Here is a 12,543-nt window from a genome sequence, read left to right on the forward strand (position 1 = left end):
TGAAAGTAAGTAATTTCTTGCTTTTTCATCTGACATTTTGACATCAGTGTTACAGGAAAGTTGCTTGTCATTGTTACATGACAGTAGGTTGTCGTAAGACAAGGCTGCATGAAGTGTGAACTGGAGTTTTCTTGGATCCATGTAAGGGAATATTGGATTGGACAAAAATGAATGGCAAGATATTGGCATTGGACAAACCATATACACGATGTCCAATACCACCCAAAGCGGCGTTGATTCGTGCAAAGTATATGGCAAATGCCATATGGCAATTGCCAATTGTTACACCTCAAAAATCCAACAGGGGGCGAGTGCGCTCCACCGGGGTTTTTCATGTTGGAAATGCAACCCAAGTCAACATCCAAAAGCAAAATTTTGAAAAAATGATTTTTTTTCCCAAAACTTATCACCCCTTAAAAAAGTGCTTTCTGGGCCGTTTTTCGAAATTCTTTCGCTTTTTTTGTCAATTACACATGTGTAAGAACTGTATGAATATACTTTTGTCCAATTTTGATATCACATTTTTTTTTTTTTTAATTACATGCGCATAAGGCATATGTTTTGTCCATTTGCAATATGATTTCATAGGAAGTCAAAAGTCAAAAGTCAAAAATGTCAAAATTTGGTAAAAAACTTCACACATCCTTAAAAAAGTGCTTTCTGGACCGTTTTTCAAAATTCTTTCAATTTTTATGTCAATTACACATGTATAAGAACTTTATCAACATACTTTAGTCATACTTTATTATCATTTTTTTTTTTTTTTTTACTTGTGCATAAGGCATATGTTTTCTCCATTTGGAATATGATTTCATGGGAAGTCAAAAGTCAAAAGTCAAAAATGTCAAAATTTGGTAAAAAACTTCACACATCCTTAAAAAAGTGCTTTCTGGACCGTTTTTCAAAATTCTTTCGAATTTTGTGTCAATTACACACGTATAAGAACTGTATCAACATACTTTATTCGTATTTTATTATCATATATATATTATTTTTTTTAACTTGTGCATAAGGCATATGTTTTGTCCATTTGCAATATGATTTAATAGAATGTCAAAAGTCGAAAATTTGATTTTTTTTTTAACTTTAAAAACTAAAAAAAGTGCTTTCTGGACCGTTTTTCGAAATTGTTTCGATTTTAAGACAATTAATCATGTGTAAGAAGTGTATGAATATACTTTTGTAAAATGTTTTATCATAATTTTTTTTTTTTACTTGTGCATAAGGAATATGATTTGTCCATTTGCAATATGATTTCACAGGAAGTCAAAAGTCAAAGTCAAAAGTCAATTTTTTTGGGGGCCAAAATTGACTGAACTGATGAACTCGGGACGGCCGGGCAGTGATAGTTGTTCATTTCCATCACTCGTTGTGTTGATTTCATCATGTCCATTTGGTGATGTTTTTTCACTATAGAATCATATTGCAAATGCGCGTGCAACTGGTAACCGGAAAAAAAAAATGATGATTTCATTATGTCCATTTGTTTATGTTTCCTTACTTTTTCAAAGTCACTGTGCATTTGCAATATGTTTTAATGGGCAGGTACCATCACGAATTTGTCATGCTCAAAATTCAAACTATACTTTGCTCAAACTATACCTTTGTCAACTTGTATTATCATAATTTTTTTTTGTTTTACTTGTGCATAAGGCATATGTTTTGTCCATTTGCAATATGATATCATAGGAAGTCAAAAGTCAAAGTCAAAAGTAACGATTTTCCTCCGTGCAACTGGTGATCTGAAATGTGCAACTGGTGATCTGAAATGTGCAACTGGTAACCCCAAAAAAAAAATTTGATTCTATGTTTCCTTACTTTTTCAAAGTCACTGTGCATTTGCAATATGTTTTAATGGGCAGGTACCATCACGAATTTGTCATGCTATAAAAATCCTGCAGGAATGTGAAATTGACTGGCCCGATGAACTCGGGATGGCTTTGCAGTGATTCTGGGTCATCTCAATCGCTCGTTTGGGTTGATTTCAGAATGTCGCATTTGGTGATGTTTTTTCACTATAGAATCATATTGCAAATGCACGTGCAACTGGTCACCCAAAAATAAATAAAAATTGTTTATGTTTCCTTACTTTTTCAAAGTCACTGTGCATTTGCAATATGTTTTAATGGGCAGGTACCATCACGAATTGGTCATGCTATAAAAATCCTGCAGGAATGTGAAATTGACTGGCCCGATGAACTCGGAATGGCTTTGCAGTGATTCTGGGTCATCTCAATCGCTCGTTTGGGTTGATTTCAGAATGTCGCATTTGGTGATGTTTTTTCACTATAGAATCATATTGCAAATGCACGTGCAACTGGTCACCCAAAAATAAAAAAAAATTGTTTGTTTCCTTACTTTTTCAAAGTCACTGTGCATTTGCAATATGTTTTAATGGGCAGGTATCATCACGAATTGGTCATGCTATAAAAATCCTGCAGGAATGTGAAATTGACTGGACCGATGAACTCGGGATGGCTTTGCAGTGATTCTGGTTCATCTCAATCGCTCGTTAGGGTAGATTTCAGAATGTCGCATTTGGTGATGTTTTTTCACTATAGAATCATATTGCAAATGCACGTGCAACTGGTCACCCAAAATAAAAATAAATTGTTTATGTTTCCTTACTTTTTCAAAGTCACTGTGCATTTGCAATATGTTTCAATGGGCAGGTACCATCACCAATTGGTCATGCTATAAAAATCCTGCAGGAATGTGAAATTGACTGGCCCGATGAACTCGGGATGGCTTTGCAGTGATTCTGGTTCATCTCAATCGCTCGTTAGGGTTGATTTCAGAATGTCGCTTTTGGTGATGGTACCTCACTGTTTAAACATATTGCAAATGTACAAGAGTCAAGTGGACAAGAGTCCATCAGTCAATTAGATATCATTCTGACACCAAACTGATACAAACTGACACCAAACCCACTTTTTCCAACTCGTTTAGTAGCCAACTATTACATACTTCAGAGCTGGCCCAAAATTCACAACGCCTTCGGTTCAAACCATAAAAAAACCATAAAACACGTAGTTACGTTCTAGCTGCGGGTCCATTTCTTATGTTATGTGTTAGCCTAGCTGAGGCGACCCCGAATCCCAAGTTTCGGCTCGATAGGTCATTTGGTGTCCGAGAAAAACCCTAATTGGTGCTGAAAATTCACTTTTTTCCATGCCTTGCTACAGGGTCCTTGAACGAGCTATCGGACAGAAACGTTGGGGTCCGTCTCTATGGGCCGAGCCAGTTTCAATGCACCTAGCCTTGCATCTCTGAGACTTTTCTAAACGTCGTCATTTTCGTAATGGTCAAAATGAATTGAAGGTATTGCAAATGTACGAGGCTGTTTCTCGGTCCGAGAACCGTCTAGAGCCACGTAACTCACCACGTACCATCGACCGGAGGTCTAGAACAGGTTTCTAAAGTTTCGGAACTCTAGGTCTGATGGTTCTTTTTTAGCTCCAACAAAGCTAACTATTGCAGCCACTGTCTGTCTCTACGCACCCCAATACGTCCCTCCTTCCAAGTTGTGTTTTAGTGTGATTTTTTTTTCCTTTGAATTTTTTGGGGAAAAATGACTGATTTACAGTTCATGGGGGTTGCCTAATCACACATATGAAGTTTTGGAAAGATCTGACTTTTTTAACCCCTCGAAACAGCCCCTGAGACACCAATTATGGCACTTCCGGTTGGCACAGGAAGCTATAAATCAACACATATCCTCATTGGGGTATGCTGTTACAGAATCCTGAGTTTTAAGTCCTTACGTTAAGAACTGACTGATTTACACAGGGTTGAATGCACTATGTCTGTCAAACTGCAGGCAGGGTATGGGTAAACACTTTTAGGGGCATTTTAACCACTTCCGGTTGGTCCAGGAAGCTCAGAATCAACACAGGTAGACCTCATAGTGGCTTGATGGACTGGTACCGAAGACAGGTTCATACGGCATTCATAACCCATATAGACTTCAGGTTGAAATTAGGGGTGCAGGCAATGTATTCCTATGGGGAGAGATGAGACTGTAATCTGTGAGATCAAAAAACACTGTTTTACTGTTAAGGGTTAATGCCACAGGGTCAAGGTTAGGCTTGCACGGATCGGGAGGACCTTAGGAACATTCATGTGGTGGAATTTTTCTTCTCACCTAAACGGTTCTCTCACTGTCACTCAAAAGCAAATGACATTGTGGGGCAGGCTTCATTTTGGGCCTACTTTTCTAATGGTCGTTGCGCTTAGACCGAGCGAGCTACGGTCAAGCGGGATAGCTCGTTGAACTCAGCACAGTCTGGAGACTATGGTGATGCCATTTTTTGTGTTGATTTCAGAATGCCATTTTGGTGATGGTCCCTCTCCGTTTAAACATATTGCAAATGCACAAAAGTCAACTAGCAAGTCAGTGTCCATCAGTCAATTAGATGTCATTATGACACCAAACCCACTTTTTTACTACTCATTTAGAAGCCAACTATCACATATGTCAGAGCAGTCCCATAATTCACAGCGCCTTTAGTTTAAAACATAATAAAAAGGTAAAACACATAGTTACGTTCTAGCTGCGGGTCCAGTTCGGATATTATGTGAAGTCCTATGTGAGGCGACCCCGAATCCCGAGTTTCGGCTCGATAGGTCATTTGGTGTCCGAGAAAAACCCTAACTGGTGCTGAAAATCCACTTTTTTCCATGCCTTGCTACAGGGTCCTTGAACGAGCTATCGGACAGAAACGTTGGGGTCCGTCTCTATGGGCCGAGCCGGTTTCAATGCACCTAGCCTTGCGTCTCTGAGACTTTTCTAAACGTCGTCATTTTTGTGATGGTCAAAATGAATTGAAGGTATTGCAAATGTACGAGGCTGTTTCTCGGTCCGAGAACCGTCTAGAGCCACGTAACTCACCACGTACCCTCGACCGGAGGTCTAGAACAGGTTTCTAAAGTTTCAGAACTCTAGGTCTGACGGTTCTTTTTAGCTCCAACAAAGCTAACTATTGCAGCCACTGTCTGTCTCTACGCACCCCAATACGTCCCTCCATCCAAGTTGTGTTTTAGTGTGATTTTTTTTTCCTTTGATTTTTTTGGGGAAAAATGACTGATTTACAGTTCATGGGGGTTGCCTAATCACATATATGAAGTTTTGGACAGATCAGACTTTTTTAACCCTTCGAAACAGCCCCTGAGACACCAATTATGGCACTTCCGGTTGGCACATATCCTCATTGGGGTATGCTTTTACATAATCCTGAGTTTTAAGTCTTTACGTTAAGAACTGAGTTATTTACGGAGGGTTTAGTATGTGTGTGTTATTTCAGAAAATCATAGAAAATCACAGAAATCTCGCAGAGCTCCGCAGCACACTTTAAAAAGATTCGTATGAACACCCTGCAACTGGATCTGTAACCGTTGAAAAAAAAAAACGCCTATTTGTGACCATCAACAAGTTGTCATTGTTCCGTTTCTCTTAAATGACGATAGATAAATGGCTGGTTCTTTTTTTATTGACACCGGAGGCTCCTCGACTTTGACCTGAAGTGGAAAAATAATTTCTCTACTTCCATTTTGGACCTTTAATCCCAGAAAAACGGCCATAACTCAAAAACCGTTGAGGCCTAGACGCCATCTTGTTCGGGGCCAACTGCCCATTATGCCAAACCTACGCTCACCAAGTTGCAAGAAGCAACCTAGAGGGTCCAGTCTTGTCAGGCTATGCTGTTGGTGGACTTGTTTGTTTACGTGCCAGCACTTGCAGAGGCTCGGTGCATTTCAACAATTGAGCAAAATAGCAAATGGCCGGTTAGCTCAGTTGGTTAGAGTGTGGTGCTAATAACGCCAAGGTCATGGGTTCGATCCACGTACTGGTTATGATGTACACTTTGAGTGTCAAAATTGTGAGTCACATGCATGTGAATTGTCAAGGGTGACACAGTAATACATTTAATGATTTGTCGAAATAGCTCAGTTGAGAGAGCGTTTGACTGAAGATCTGAAGGTCCCTGGTTCGATCCCGGGTTTCGGCATTTGTATTTGTTCTTTCTTCATGCTCTGGCTTCAAGGAAACTATCCACAGCTTTGTTTGTGGGCCTCAATGGTGTGTGCTACGCTGCTCCTCTGAAAGTAAGTAATTTCTTGCTTTTTCATCTGACATTTTGACATCAGTGTTACAGGAAAGTTGCTTGTCATTGTTACATGACAGTAGGTTGTCGTAAGACAAGGCTGCATGAAGTGTGAACTGGAGCTTTCTTGGATCCACAAAAAAAAATGTTTTTGGGGAATGCGGGCATCGATCCCACTACCTACAGCATGCTAAGCGAACACAATACCAATTGATCAAATTCCCCAGCTGTTTGGGATTGCCACAAGGAGCAACCAAGAGTGTCCAGTCTTGTCAGGCTATGCTGTTGGTGGACTTGTTAGTTTGTGCTCCAGCACTTGCAGAGGCTCGGTGCATCTCAACAACTGTGCTCTGTAGCCAGCGGCCGGTTAGCTCAGTTGGTTAGAGTGTGTGATACGCTGCTCTCTGAAAGTAAGTAATGTCTTTCTTTTTCATCTGACATTGTGACATCAGGGTTACATGAGAGTTTCTTGTCATTTTTACATGACAGTTTCTTGTCATTGTTTACATGACAGTAGGTTGTCGTAAGACAAGGCTGCATGAAGTGTGAACTGGAGTTTTCTTGGATCCATGAAAGAATATGCTTTTGGAGAATGCAGGAATCGATCCCACTACCTCACGCATGCAAAGCATTTGAGCTAATTCTCCAGCCGTTTGGAATTTCCGCAAGAAGCAACCTAGAGGGTCCAGTCTTGTCAGGCTATGCTGTTGGTGGACTTGTTTGTTTACATGCCAGCACTTGCAGAGGCTAGGTGCATTTCCACAATTTAGCAGAATACCAAAAGGAGGGTTAGCTCAGTTGGTTAGAGTGTGATGCTGATAATGCCAAGGTCATGGGTTCGATCCCTGTACTGGTTATGATGTACATTTTGAGTGTCAAAATTGTGAGTCACATGCATGTGAATTGTCAAGGGTGCCACAGAAATACATTTAGTGGATTGCCGAAATAGCTCAGTTGGGAGAGCGTTAGACTGAAGATCTAAAGGTCCCTGGTTCGCGTAAGACAAGGCTGCATGAAGTGTGAACTGGAGTTTTCTTGGATCCTTGAAAGTATTTGCTTTTGGAGAATGCAGGCATCGATCCCACTACCTCACGCATGCAAAGCATTTGAGCTAATTCCCCAGCCGTTTGGAATTTCCGCAAGAAGCAACCTAGAGGGTCCAGTCTTGTCAGGCTATGCTGTTGGTGGACTTGTTTGTTTACGTGCCAGCACTTGCAGAGGCTCGGTGCATTTCAACAATTGAGCCAAATAGCAAATGGCCGGTTAGCTCAGTTGGTTAGAGTGTGGTGCTAATAACGCCAAGGTCATGGGTTCGATCCCTGTACTGGTTATGATGTACATTTTGAGTGTCAAAATTGTGAGTCACATGCATGTGAATTGTCAAGGGTGAAAAAAAATTAGTGAATTGCCGAAATAGCTCAGTTGGGAGAGCGTTAGACTGAAGATCTAAAGGTCCCTGGTTCGATCCCGGGTTTCGGCATTTTTTTTTTGTTCTTTCTTCATGCTCTGGCTTCAAGGAAACTATCCACAGCTTTGTTTGTGGGCCTCAATGGTGTGTGCTACGCTGCTCCTCTGAAAGTAAGTAATTTCTTGCTTTTTCATCTGACATTTTGACATCAGTGTTACAGGAAAGTTGCTTGTCATTGTTACATGACAGTAGGTTGTCGTAAGACAAGGCTGCATGAAGTGTGAACTGGAGCTTTCTTGGATCCACAAAAAAAATAGTTTTTGGGGAATGCGGGCATCGATCCCACTACCTACAGCATGCTAAGCAAACACAATACCAATTGATCAAATTCCCCAGCTGTTTGGGATTGCCACAAGGAGCAACCAAGAGTGTCCAGTCTTGTCAGGCTATGCTGTTGGTGGACTTGTTAGTTTGTGCTCCAGCACTTGCAGAGGCTCGGTGCATCTCAAAAACTGTGCTCTGTAGCCAGCGGCCGGTTAGCTCAGTTGGTTAGAGTGTGTGATACGCTGCTCTCTGAAAGTAAGTAATGTCTTTCTTTTTCATCTGACATTGTGACATCAGGGTTACATGAGAGTTTCTTGTCATTGTTACATGACAGTTTCTTGTCATTGTTTACATGACAGTAGGTTTTCGTAAGACAAGGCTGCATGAAGTGTGAACTGGAGTTTTCTTGGATCCATGAAAGAATTTGCTTTTGGAGAATGCAGGCATCGATCCCACTACCTCACGCATGCAAAGCATTTGAGCTAATTCCCCAGCCGTTTGGAATTTCCGCAAGAAGCAACCTAGAGGGTCCAGTCTTGTCAGGCTATGCTTTTGGTGGACTTGTTTGTTTACGTGCCAGCACTTGCAGAGGCTCGGTGCATTTCAACAATTGAGCAAAATAGCAAATGACCGGTTAGCTCAGTTGGTTAGAGTGTGGTGCTAATAACTCCAAGGTCATGGGTTTGATCCCCGTACTGGCTATGTAGTACATTTTGAGTGTCAAAATTGTGAGTCACATGCATGTGAAATGTCAAGGGTGCCACAGAAATAAAATTAGTGAATTGCCGAAATAGCTCAGTTGGGAGAGCGTTAGACTGAAGATCTAAAGGTCCCTGGTTCGATCCCGGGTTTCGGCATTTGTATTTGTTCTTTCTTCATGCTCTGGCTTCAAGGAAACTATCCACAGCTTTGTTTGTGGGCCTCAATGGTGTGTGCTACGCTGCTCCTCTGAAAGTAAGTAATTTCTTGCTTTTTCATCTGACATTTTGACATCAGTGTTACAGGAAAGTTGCTTGTCATTGTTACATGACAGTAGGTTGTCGTAAGACTGCATGAAGTGTGAACTGGAGTTTTCTTGGATCCATGAAATAATTTGCTTTTGGAGAATGCAGGCATCGATCCCACTACCTCACGCATGCTAAGCATTTGAGCTAATTCCCCAGCCGTTTGGAATTTCCGCAAGAAGCAACCTAGAGGGTCCAGTATTGTCAGGCTATGCTGTTGGTGGACTTGTTTGTTTACATGCCAGCACTTGCAGAGGCTTGGTGCATTTCCACAATTGAGCAAAATACCAAATGGCGGGTTAGCTCAGTTGGTTAGAGTGTGATGCTAATAACGCCAAGGTCATGGGTTTGATCCCTGTACTGGTTATGATGTACATTTTGAGTGTCAAAATTGTGAGTCACATGCATGTGAATTGTCAAGGGTGCCACAGAAATACATTTAGTGAATTGCCGAAATAGCTCAGTTGGGAGAGCGTTAGACTGAAGATCTAAAGGTCCCTGGTTCGCGTAAGACAAGGCTGCATGAAGTGTGAACTGGAGTTTTCTTGGATCCTTGAAAGTATTTGCTTTTGGAGAATGCAGGCATCGATCCCACTACCTCACGCATGCAAAGCATTTGAGCTAATTCCCCAGCCGTTTGGAATTTCCGCAAGAAGCAACCTAGAGGGTCCAGTCTTGTCAGGCTATGCTGTTGGTGGACTTGTTTGTTTACGTGCCAGCACTTGCAGAGGCTCGGTGCATTTCAACAATTGAGCCAAATAGCAAATGGCCGGTTAGCTCAGTTGGTTAGAGTGTGGTGCTAATAACGCCAAGGTCATGGGTTCGATCCCCGTACTGGTTATGATGTACATTTTGAGTGTCAAAATTGTGAGTCACATGCATGTGAATTGTCAAGGGTGAAAAAAAATTAGTGAATTGCCGAAATAGCTCAGTTGGGAGAGCGTTAGACTGAAGATCTAAAGGTCCCTGGTTCGATCCCGGGTTTCGGCATTTTTTTTTTGTTCTTTCTTCATGCTCTGGCTTCAAGGAAACTATCCACAGCTTTGTTTGTGGGCCTCAATGGTGTGTGCTACGCTGCTCCTCTGAAAGTAAGTAATTTCTTGCTTTTTCATCTGACATTTTGACATCAGTGTTACAGGAAAGTTGCTTGTCATTGTTACATGACAGTAGGTTGTCGTAAGACAAGGCTGCATGAAGTGTGAACTGGAGCTTTCTTGGATCCACAAAAAAAATAGTTTTTGGGGAATGCGGGCATCGATCCCACTACCTACAGCATGCTAAGCAAACACAATACCAATTGATCAAATTCCCCAGCTGTTTGGGATTGCCACAAGGAGCAACCAAGAGTGTCCAGTCTTGTCAGGCTATGCTGTTGGTGGACTTGTTAGTTTGTGCTCCAGCACTTGCAGAGGCTCGGTGCATCTCAAAAACTGTGCTCTGTAGCCAGCGGCCGGTTAGCTCAGTTGGTTAGAGTGTGTGATACGCTGCTCTCTGAAAGTAAGTAATGTCTTTCTTTTTCATCTGACATTGTGACATCAGGGTTACATGAGAGTTTCTTGTCATTGTTACATGACAGTTTCTTGTCATTGTTTACATGACAGTAGGTTGTCGTAAGACAAGGCTGCATGAAGTGTGAACTGGAGTTTTCTTGGATCCATGAAAGAATTTGCTTTTGGAGAATGCAGGCATCGATCCCACTACCTCACGCATGCAAAGCATTTGAGCTAATTCCCCAGCCGTTTGGAATTTCCGCAAGAAGCAACCTAGAGGGTCCAGTCTTGTCAGGCTATGCTGTTGGTGGACTTGTTTGTTTACGTGCCAGCACTTGCAGAGGCTCGGTGCATTTCAACAATTGAGCAAAATACCAAAAGGAGGGTTAGCTCAGTTGGTTAGAGTGTGATGCTGATAATGCCAAGGTCATGGGTTCGATCCCTGTACTGGTTATGATGTACATTTTGAGTGTCAAAATTGTGAGTCACATGCATGTGAATTGTCAAGGGTGCCACAGAAATAAAATTAGTGAATTGCCGAAATAGCTCAGTTGGGAGAGCGTTAGACTGAAGATCTAAAGGTCCCTGGTTCGATCCCGGGTTTCGGCATTTGTATTTGTTCTTTCTTCATGCTCTGGCTTCAAGGAAACTATCCACAGCTTTTTTTGTGGGCCTCAATGGTGTGTGCTACGCTGCTCCTCTGAAAGTAAGTAATTTCTTGCTTTTTCATCTGACATTTTGACATCAGTGTTACAGGAAAGTTGCTTGTCATTGTTACATGACAGTAGTTTGTCGTAAGACAAGGCTGCATGAAGTGTGAACTGGAGCTTTCTTGGATCCACAAAAAAAAATGTTTTTGGGGAATGCGGGCATCGATCCCACTACCTATAGCATGCTAAGCAAACACAATACCAATTGATCAAATTCCCCAGCTGTTTGGAATTGCCACAAGGAGCAACCAAGAGTGTCCAGTCTTGTCAGGCTATGCTGTTGGTGGACTTGTTAGTTTGTGCTCCAGCACTTGCAGAGGCTCGGTGCATCTCAACAACTGTGCTCTGTAGCCAGCGGCCGGTTAGCTCAGTTGGTTAGAGTGTGTGATACGCTGCTCTCTGAAAGTAAGTAATGTCTTTCTTTTTCATTTGACATTGTGACATCAGTGTTACATGAGAGTTTCTTGTCATTGTTACATGACAGTTTCTTGTCATTGTTTACATGACAGTAGGTTGTCGTAAGACAAGGCTGCATGAAGTGTGAACTGGAGTTTTCTTGGATCCATGAAAGAATTTGCTTTTGGAGAATGCAGGCATCGATCCCACTACCTCACGCATGCAAAGCATTTGAGCTAATTCCCCAGCCGTTTGGAATTTCCGCAAGAAGCAACCTAGAGGGTCCAGTCTTGTCAGGCTATGCTGTTGGTGGACTTGTTTGTTTACGTGCCAGCACTTGCAGAGGCTCGGTGCATTTCAACAATTGAGCAAAATACCAAAAGGAGGGTTAGCTCAGTTGGTTAGAGTGTGATGCTTATAATGCCAAGGTCATGGGTTCGATCCCTGTACTGGTTATGATGTACATTTTGAGTGTCAAAATTGTGAGTCACATGCATGTGAATTGTCAAGGGTGCCACAGAAATACATTTAGTGGATTGCCGAAATAGCTCAGTTGGGAGAGCGTTAGACTGAAGATCTAAAGGTCCCTGGTTCGATCCCGGGTTTCGGCATTCGTATTTGTTCTTTCTTCATGCTCTGGCTTCAAGGAAACTATCCACAGCTTTGTTTGTGGGCCTCAATGGTGTGTGCTACGCTGCTCCTCTGAAAGTAAGTAATTTCTTGCTTTTTCATCTGACATTTTGACATCAGTGTTACAGGAAAGTTGCTTGTCATTGTTACATGACAGTAGGTTGTCGTAAGACTGCATGAAGTGTGAACTGGAGTTTTCTTGGATCCATGAAAGAATTTGCTTTTGGAGAATGCAGGCATCGATCCCACTACCTCACGCATGCTAAGCATTTGAGCTAATTCCCCAGCCGTTTGGAATTTCCGCAAGAAGCAACCTAGAGGGTCCAGTCTTGTCAGGCTATGCTGTTGGTGGACTTGTTTGTTTACATGCCAGCACTTGCAGAGGCTTGGTGCATTTCCACAATTGAGAAAATACCAAATGGCGGGTTAGCTCAGTTGGTTAGAGTGTGATGCTAATAACGCCAAGGTCATGGGTTC

At 41.9% G+C, this 12,543-nt stretch overlaps 8 non-coding genes across 8 annotated transcripts; all 8 read left to right on the forward strand.

Annotated features, from left to right (window-relative positions):
* The first annotated feature begins 5,779 nt into the window (after positions 1–5,779).
* trnai-aau (transfer RNA isoleucine (anticodon AAU)) lies at positions 5,780–5,853 on the forward strand. The gene has a single exon. It is a non-coding gene; the product is annotated as a tRNA-Ile (tRNA).
* A 1,508-nt stretch (positions 5,854–7,361) lies between these two features.
* Positions 7,362–7,435, forward strand: trnai-aau (transfer RNA isoleucine (anticodon AAU)). Its single transcript has one exon. It is a non-coding gene; the product is annotated as a tRNA-Ile (tRNA).
* A 76-nt stretch (positions 7,436–7,511) lies between these two features.
* On the forward strand, positions 7,512–7,584 carry trnaf-gaa (transfer RNA phenylalanine (anticodon GAA)). The gene has a single exon. It is a non-coding gene; the product is annotated as a tRNA-Phe (tRNA).
* A 1,036-nt stretch (positions 7,585–8,620) lies between these two features.
* trnaf-gaa (transfer RNA phenylalanine (anticodon GAA)) lies at positions 8,621–8,693 on the forward strand. The gene has a single exon. It is a non-coding gene; the product is annotated as a tRNA-Phe (tRNA).
* A 914-nt stretch (positions 8,694–9,607) lies between these two features.
* trnai-aau (transfer RNA isoleucine (anticodon AAU)) lies at positions 9,608–9,681 on the forward strand. Its single transcript has one exon. It is a non-coding gene; the product is annotated as a tRNA-Ile (tRNA).
* Positions 9,682–9,757: 76 nt separating this feature from the next.
* On the forward strand, positions 9,758–9,830 carry trnaf-gaa (transfer RNA phenylalanine (anticodon GAA)). Its single transcript has one exon. It is a non-coding gene; the product is annotated as a tRNA-Phe (tRNA).
* A 1,036-nt stretch (positions 9,831–10,866) lies between these two features.
* trnaf-gaa (transfer RNA phenylalanine (anticodon GAA)) lies at positions 10,867–10,939 on the forward strand. Its single transcript has one exon. It is a non-coding gene; the product is annotated as a tRNA-Phe (tRNA).
* A 1,035-nt stretch (positions 10,940–11,974) lies between these two features.
* trnaf-gaa (transfer RNA phenylalanine (anticodon GAA)) lies at positions 11,975–12,047 on the forward strand. The gene has a single exon. It is a non-coding gene; the product is annotated as a tRNA-Phe (tRNA).
* The last annotated feature ends 496 nt before the right edge of the window (positions 12,048–12,543 follow it).

This window comes from Oncorhynchus clarkii, chromosome 20, assembly GCF_045791955.1.
Source record: "Oncorhynchus clarkii lewisi isolate Uvic-CL-2024 chromosome 20, UVic_Ocla_1.0, whole genome shotgun sequence".
NCBI classification, from domain to species: domain Eukaryota; kingdom Metazoa; phylum Chordata; class Actinopteri; order Salmoniformes; family Salmonidae; genus Oncorhynchus; species Oncorhynchus clarkii.